At 54.4% G+C, this 8,659-nt stretch overlaps 1 long non-coding RNA gene across 1 annotated transcript; it reads right to left on the bottom strand.

Annotated features, from left to right (window-relative positions):
• Window positions 1–2,625: 2,625 nt before the first annotated feature.
• On the bottom strand, window positions 2,626–7,618 carry LOC120403231. The gene is made up of 3 exons (XR_005597488.1): window positions 7,464–7,618; window positions 2,978–3,123; window positions 2,626–2,735 (listed from the first exon to the last, which is right to left on the bottom strand). It is a non-coding gene; the product is annotated as an uncharacterized LOC120403231 (long non-coding RNA).
• Between the last annotated feature and the right edge of the window lie 1,041 nt (window positions 7,619–8,659).

Here is an 8,659-nt window from a genome sequence, read left to right as displayed (position 1 = left end):
CGCTGGGGTCAGAGGTCACTTACGTCAAATCCAGGCAGGGAGGTGGCGATCTGGAGCAGGGCCGCGCTGGTCTGGACGGCCCTGGCTCTCTCCTGGGGGTTGTTTGCCAGGAGAGAGCGATGGATGTGCTGCAGGAGAAGGAGGCAGGGGAGGGTCAGCGGGCAGGCGAACATGCTCTACAAACCAGCCTCTCCCCCTCCCCAAGGGGCTGACACTTTGTGCTCAGGGTGGAGTAGCCGAGCCCTGGTGGCAGAGCTTGAAAAGGGGGTTCAGTCTCTCAGGCCCCAGCCAGGCCTGGTGCTCACTGTTAGTGCTTAATGCAACCGTGCAGAGCTCTGGCTGACAGTCCCAGCTCCTTCCCCCTGCACTGGCAGCTCTGGGAACGTGTGGCCGGCTGGGTCCAAGCTGGGAGGACACAATGGAAACGTGGCTCTTCTAGTCTCTCCTTTACTGCCCTCCCACAGGGCTCAGGGGCAATTCCACCCCAGACCGTCCATTCTACTCACCTCCAGGAGGTGCTGCAGCTTCTCCACGGTGGGGGTCTCTGTTAGCTGGCTCCTGAGGATGGTGTCCAGGCTCCGCGAATAGCGGTTGTGCAGAGCCTGCAAGAAGAGGGAGCACCCGTCAGTCATGGGACATGGGGCTACATCAGTCAGGGGACAATGAGGAGGATTCTCCAGGAGCCCTGGCAAGACTCAAAAGGCACATCCTGGCCTCTCCCATTCACATCACTCCAGGGACACTTCGCAAGAGTTCATGGCCGGATGCCTGCTGCCTCGTCAATCCTTGCTCTTCGCAGTTCTCTGTGCAGGGCCTGGTACCCAGCAGAGTATGGACCAGCCAAACTGCAATGGGTAGGAGGTAGGATCCCCGGGAGTGTCCAGGCAGGAGATCAGAGAATGAGGAGAGGAGGGAAGGCTGGGATCAGCCACGGAGGGGTAACGCAATCCCCTCTGAACCCCTGATCCATGAACAGCACGTCAGGATCAAGGCACATGCCCTGGACCCCACACCCAAACCAGCTCCAGGGCTCAGGACCTCCATGGGGTTGGACAGGGAAAGCTGCCCCCTTCCCGAAACCAGTGTCTCCCTGCGTAGACAGGGGTTGGAACTTGGACAGTGTCTGAGAGGACCTTGGCCTGTGTGGGACAAATGTCCCCACTTTGGGGTGCCAGATAACAGAGGAGATGTGTCCCCCCCATTGGGGGTGAGGGATTCTCTGGTGCAAGACCCCTCTGCCTGGGTGGGGACGGAACAAGGAGCAGGACAGACTGGGGGGCAGCGCAGCTGGGGGATTTTTGTACCTCAGCTCCGCCCTGCAGGTGCTGCTGGATCACCAAGATGATGTCTTCCTCAGGGCAGAAATCCTGCTCCTCCTGCTCCTCCTCCTCGCACTCCTCCTCTTCCTCCTCCTCAGGCCACGACACCTGGGCACTGGGGGTGTCTGCACCAGGGAGGGAAGGAGAAAGTTTAATCCCTTCTGCTGCTGGGGGGATGCAGTGGACAGAGAAGGCTCCATGTTTCCCCTTTCTCTGTAAGGAGCCCCATGGCGGCGAGGGCCCCACCCTGCCCCTCCCAGAGACGCCCTCAGCCCCATCAGCCTCAGGGCCACCCCACAACATGGTCAGGGAGGCTGGAGCTCCCCGACTCCGCCCAGCATCCCCTGCCTTGGGGCGTGGCTGTGCCACCCCCACTGGTGTTAGGGGGGCTCATGTGGGTCAGTCCCGGCGCCTTGGCGAGCCCATGGGCACAGGGTGTTACTAGTCCCCCACCGCCCCAGTCCTCCTCCCTTTCCCCTGGGTCTCCCCTCACCTCCAAAGAAGGAGCCTTCAAAGACAGGGCTGCCAGACCCCACGGAGGAGCTGCTGGCCCCGCAGGAGTACGCGGAGCTGCTGGAGTTTGTCCCGCAGTCACTCAAATCCTGCTCGCGACTGGTGGGATGCTCCTCTATGGCCAGGGTGGGGCCGGCGGGAGGCTCCTCTATGGCCAGGGTGGGGCCGGCGGGAGGCTCCGCAGTCACCAGGGTGGGGCCGGCGGGAGGCTCCGCAGTCGCCAGGGTGGGGCCGGCGGGAGGCTCCCCAGTCGCCAGGGTGGGGCCGGCGGGAGGCTCCGCAGTCGCCGGGTGGGGCCGGCGGAGGCTCCGCAGTCGCCGGGTGGGGCCGCGGGAGGCTCCGCAGTCGCCGGGTGGGGCCGGCGGAGGCTCCGCAGTCGCCGGGTGGGGCCGGGCGGAGGCTCCGCAGTCGCCGGGTGGGGCCGGCGGAGGCTCCGCAGTCGCCGGGTGGGGCCGCGGGAGGCTCCGCAGTCGCCGGGTGGGGCCGCGGAGGCTCCGCAGTCGCCGGGGTGGGGCCGGCGGGAGGCTCCGCAGTCGCCGGGGTGGGGCCGGCGGGAGGCTCCTGCTGGGCCCTGGGACGCAGCTCCTGGCTCCTTGGCTTCCTGCAAAGGAAGCCCCAGAGCTGCCGTCCCCGGCTCCTGCCCTCCCCTGGCTCTCTCCTCCACAGCTGAACCTGTGGCCACCTCCGTTCGCCCAGAAGGTGCCTCTGGTTCAGCTAGAGGAGCTGCTGTCTTCCGCCTCCTCCAGCAGGCGAAGCAGCTCCTCCCTTTCCCTGGGCACGAGCCTCTTCCCGCCCGCGGGGACAGAGGGGCCGCTCTCCGCCTGCGCAGGCCGGCTGATGTTTGCTGGCTGTGGATCCACCTGCCCGGCCTTCCTCCTCAGCATCTGCCGGATTCGCTCCATCCTGGAAGTGAGTGGGGAGCAGCCATGAGTCTGGCTTCAAGGCAGCCTCTCATTAACGAGCCTGCCTGCTCCCCTGCCCACCTCCCTTCTGCTGAGGCAATTTCTCCTCCCGACACATCCCACCCCAGGGCACAGGAACCCTCAACCTGGGGAACAAACCCTGACAAGGGACGGGCTGGGAGCCCTAGTGGTAGGATATTCCCACCACACTGGGGATGGATCTGGAGAACTCCACTTACTTACTCTAGATCGGATGGAGCAGGATGGCAGATGCTGAGGGTTGCTCCTCCCTTCACCCTCCTCGATCTCCGCACCCAGGTGGCTGGCAACGGGTGCCGCTCAATGCCCTGCCCGCAGGGCAAGGGGTAGACACCAGCGATCGAAACTGGCTGTGAAAAGAATACAATGCCACTAGCGGAACGCTCCTGGGACACTCCATAGCTGTACCCGGGGCCACCTCCATTTGGGCCCAGAAGGTGCCTCAGGGTCAGCTAGGGGAGCTGGGGTCTTCCTCCTCCTCCAGAAAGCCAGAGCTGGCAGTGCCAGCAGGACTCGATTCCCAGTCTCCCTGGCTCTGAGTGAGACCTGTTGTAGTGACTGACGGATTTGCTCCTTGTCCCCCATCCAAAGCCAATAACACATTTCTGGGTTGGCAGTCATGAGTTAGACCTTCTCAGCACCCCTCTGTCTCCCGCAGCCCTCAGCAGTTCCTTGGATTGCGGTGGCTTGGACGGTAACAGGAGTGGATATTGTTACTGGGTGGTTCTAGCCAATGAGGGTCTCAGTCTAGCCTCAGAGGCCCACACCCCCAGACACTACAGGTCAGGGTGGATTGATTTCATTCCAAATGTTTTGTAGTTGTTTTTTTGAGTGATTTTCCTAATGAGAGATTGATTCTCATGAAATTCTTAGTGGTGGCCGATGACAGAACACAGAGCAATGGTCTCACGTTGCACTGTGGAAGGCTTAGCTTGGCTATTAGGAAACACTAGTTCACTAGGAGGGTGGTGAAGCCCTGGAATGGGTTCCCTAGGGAGGTGGTGGAATCTCCATCCTTACAAGTTTTTAAAGGTCAGCTTGACAAAGCCCTGGCTGGGATGATGAAGTTGGGGATGGTCCTGCCTGCAGCAGGGGGTTGGGCTAGATACCCCCTGAGGTCTGTTCCAGCCCTAGTCTTCTATGATGCTAGGAATAGGGATCCAGTCAAACATGTTGACTTGCTAGTTTTGCAGGATACATACAAACAAAAAGGTTGACTGAACCATTTGTTTTCATTTCAAACAAACTGAGGTAAGTGAGCTGCAGCTCACGAAAGCTCATGCTAAAATAAATGTGTTAGTCTTTAAGGTGCCACAAGTACTCCTGTTCTTTTTGAGGTAAAGAAGTATCTCTAGTTCGTGCACTGAACTGATTGTTCCTGCTCATAACATCCTTCCAGATTTTAGAAGTAGTAGCTCACACCTCCTCCTCTCTAGCCTTTATTCATATTTTACAAGGGGAAAAGAAGCCTTCATCCTTTTCCAACTCCCAATCAGTTTCTTACATTTGAATGAAGTAGCTGCATCAACTGGAATGAAGAAAATATTCTTTCTGCACCCGCAGAAGAGGCTAGTGCTGCCAAAATCTGGCTGAGTGTTTCAATCACTTCTGGACCCCCAGGTGCTTAGGCAATGACTTCCAACAGTTCAGTGCTTTGACTTCCTCTGACACTTGGCAGCAAACATGGACTTCTTGATATATGTAGTTATTTAAATTACTTTAATAGGCTGGAGCAACTAGAGGCCTTACCATCACTTGTCATCATTTCAAATTTTATACTGGATAAGTTTAAAAAAAACCTTTTTCAATATAAATTTAAAAAACCCAGTTTAAATAAAAATAAAATCTCTTCTGGGGGCGGGGGCTGGGTTGTGAAAAAGCCACTGATTGGTCTTGCCCTTGATTTTAGAAGAACGACTTCATCTGAGAGAATCAGAAACTGCTTGTATTCTAGTCAAGGAGAGGAGGCAGCAAAATTCATCCTAGCAGAAATTTGTTGGGCCTTATTTGCTCAGTCTCAAACAAACAAGTGTGCAAAACTCTAGCTAGTCTCTTTTATGTAGGCCCAGCTAAGAGGTGGTGGGAGGGGCAGGAATGCTGTCTCCGTCCCGGATCCAGTTGCAATTGCACAGGATATTGCCACAAAACCTACATTTTACTGCCAAACTCTCTAAGCCAGTCCTCTCCTGCGCTTCCTGGGTTCTAAGTTTCAAATCCACAAAACCTTCCCCTTGACAGTCACTGCCCAGGTGGTGCAGCAGGCAGAGGAACCTGAGCAGTAACATTGTGACACCAGAGGTAACTCAGCCACCTGTCGCTCCCTGACTCCACGAACCCTGAGCATAAACCCGAAGCCTGATCCCTGCCTTGGGCATCGCTCCCACGGAAACCTGCAGGTTCCTTTACTGACTTATGCAAATCACCTGTGGAGAGTCAGCACTGACTGGCTGAATTCACTCTCAAGTCACAACGCCCTTCAGCTTACAGCACGAATGGAAGGGGCACAGGGTGGAAATCAGGCTTTTCTGGTGGCCCGTTTTCCAATTGAGAAGAAGGGACAAGAGGGAAGGAGGAAGAGGGAAGCAAAATGGCCACATTCCAAACGCCCCCAGAGAGTCACAGGTTAATTCCAAGCCCAGAGGAAACCACTGTCGTCTGACTTTCTCTTTCACTTCGCCATAGAATGTGCCTCAAAATAATTCCCATAGGAATTAGAGCAGGTTTTTAGTAAGACACCCAAGCTTGATTTTAAAAGAGGCCAGTTGTGGAAAATCCAGCACAACCCTCAGGGAATTGCTCCAAACTCTGATGTTAAAAATGCTCCTCGCCTTCTTTCCAGTGTGTATTGGTCTAGCTTCAACTTCCAGCCATTGTCTGCTCATAACCTTTCTCTGGTAAAGCGAAGATGGAGGCTTGCGGTAGCAAGGCTACAGGGATCTGCGAGGTTCCTTGCCCTGCATCCCTGTCCTGCCTGGCTGTTGGCAAGGGAGCTCTGTGAGGTCACAGATGCCTCACTCATAGAATCATAGACTATCAGGGTTGGAAGGGACCTCAGGAGGTATCTAGTCCAACCCCCTGCTCAAAGCAGGACCAATTCCCAACTAATTGTCTTTGCTCAATGGGCTGAGTTCCTGCCAAAAGTCACTGCCACACCCACCTTTCCCTGGCAGGCCTGACCTCTGCCCCTGGCCAGCCCAGCTGGATGTTTGAGCTGCACCCCGGATCACCCCACTTGCTCATTATTGATTCGGGGAACAAGCAGGCTACCCAGTAAAACAGCAGAGTCTGTTCCGCACCCCACACTGAGTTTTTCATAGAGGCATCGGTTGTGAAACAATTCAGTCTCCTAATGTGGCCTCTATTTCACGGGCTATGAAATTTCACACTCTTAGCACCCTATTGAGCCCAATTGCTTGTAATTCACTAAAAGGCACCTTCCCAACCAGTTATGATGGTAGGACACCAGGAAACAGAGATTCCACCTCTCCCCTGGGTAATTTCTTCCAGTGGCTAGTCTCCCTCACTGTCATAATTACATTGGAAATTGACAACCTCTGATAAGGGCCCAATTTATGACAATCTTTTAAATAATTTAAATAGAAGAGAAAAAATAACATTCGGTAGAACATGTTCACTGCCAAGTTTTTCAGACAGTCGCACCACTGATGTGATAGCTAAGGCCCTGGAAGCAGAGTTAGCTGAAATGCTAACCCAGCTTTGGGCAGCAGTAGCTTCCTTGAAAGGTGCAGAAAATATTGTCTTCCTTTCACTTTATTCAAATCGTTCAATTCAATCGACTAGTTTGTTGAAATTCAAGAAAGCCATTGGGAATTCACAAAACAGGCAAACTTGTTTTCATCCATAAATATAGGGATAAAATCTAGGGGATAGATCTACTGGTTCATCAATCTAGAAACTCGTGGAGACAAGAATGTATCATTTCACTTCACTAACCACACATCAAATTGCCTTTGTTTAAGAAATTGGTTAGTTTGAAATGCAAAACATTTTGATACAACTTCTTTCTTATGCTTCTCTTTCTAGCTCTGGCATGGCCTTGCTGTGTGACCAAAGAGGTCACTTCTTTTCTCTTTCCCTCGGTATCATGGGGGATGGAGAAAATTCTCTCATCCCTAGCAGGAGAGAGATTTGAGCAAGTCAGGCACGTTAGGGACCTCGTGCTCTAAAGGACAATGGGCGATTGTTGTTTGGGGCAAGAATCCCGACGGATTTGTTACTTGTCCCCCAACCAAAGCCAATAACACATCTCTGTATTTTCAGTCATGAGTTAGACATTCTGTCTCCCGCAGCCCTCAGCTGTTCCTTGGATTAGGGAGGCTTGGATGGTAAGAGAACTGGAATTATTTTAACGGCTTCTTGGGTGTTACTAGCCCATGAGGGTCTCAGTCTGGCCCCCAAGGCCCACACTCCCAGACACTAGAGATCAGGAGGGGTTGATTTCACTCAAAGTGTTTTGTAGTTGCGTTTTTGAATTATTTTCCTAATGAAAGATTGATTCTCATGAAATCTTAGAGCTGGCAGATGACAGAACAAGGAGCAATGCTCTCAAGTTGCAGGGTGGAAGGCTCGGATATTAGCAAAAACTTTTTCCCTAGGAGGGTGGTGATGCCTGTGAATCTGCTAGGATAGAGTCCCCTATCTTGTACTTAGAGCCTATATTTTTTCTTACCTTCTACACAGATGACAACGTCTTGGAAATAAATACACACGGGAATGAAAAACACACGCACTGAATCACCTGCACACCAACGGCTCTTGGGCTCGGTGAGAGACCGCGAGCTGGAGGCTTGCTGCAGCCAGGCTACAGGGCTCTCCGAGGTTCCCCCTGCCCCGCATCCCTGTCCTGCCTGGCCGTTGCCAAGGGAGCTCTGTGAGGTCACAGATGCCTCATCATCGTTGCCCAATAGGCTGAGTTCCTGCCAAAGGTCTTTGTGACGTCACTGCCACACCCACCTTTCCCTGGCAGGCCTGATGTCTGCCCCTGGCCAGCCCAGCTGGGTGTTTGAGCTGCAGCCCGGATCACCCCACTTGCTCATTATTGATTCTGGGGACCAGCCAGGCCACCCAGTAAAACAGCAGAGTCTGTTCCCCACCCCACACTGAGCTTTTCATAGCGGTTATGAAACAATTCGATCTCCTAATCTGGCCTCTATTTCACAGGCTATGAAATTTCACACACTTTGCACCATATGAAGCCCAATTGCTTGTAAGTCACTAAAAGGCACCTTCCCAACCAGTTATGATGGTAGGACACCAGGAAACAGAGACTCCACCTCTCCCCTGGGTAATTTGTTCCAGTGGCTAGTCTCCCTCACTGTCAGAAATGTGGGCCTACGTCTCCTTTGAATTTCTCTGGCTTCAGCTGGCAGCTCTTGGTTCTTGTTGAGCCTTTTTTGGCTAGATCAAATTAGCCCTGCCCCGTAAAATACGATCTCCCCGTCCTGCTGGGAGCCCCCGACCAGGAGAACCCAGTAGGGGCCTCGTAGCTGTTTCTCTGCCCGGCTGGGGACAGGACTTCCTCTCCGTGGGGATATCAGATGCACCTGCAGAGGCAATGCAGAAGTGAATGTGCTGCATCAGCCGAGCGTTGGGCTCAGGGCTTTGGCCTTGGCAGCTTCTGCTCCAGTCACGTCTCTGGGTGCCCGGACTCAGAGCTTCTGGCCCCCTGTGGCTGCAGCCAGTGCTGGGGCACCGGGCTCAGGACTTTCATGCCCCTCCCCACTCCTGCCGGCACTCTGGGTGCCTGGGCTCGGGGCTTCTGCCCGGCCTCTGCAGTGAGAGCTCGGGGCTTCCCTTGCAGGTCCTTCTGGGGCTCAGGGGTCCACTTCTCTGGATGCCCCAAAAATGGTAGGAGCCGAGGTGCTC

The sequence above is a fragment of the Mauremys reevesii genome, linkage group 4, assembly GCF_016161935.1.
Source record: "Mauremys reevesii isolate NIE-2019 linkage group 4, ASM1616193v1, whole genome shotgun sequence".
NCBI classification, from domain to species: Eukaryota; Metazoa; Chordata; order Testudines; family Geoemydidae; genus Mauremys; species Mauremys reevesii.
Note: the sequence above shows the minus strand (reverse complement) of the source record. Positions and strands in the feature narration are given on the sequence as shown.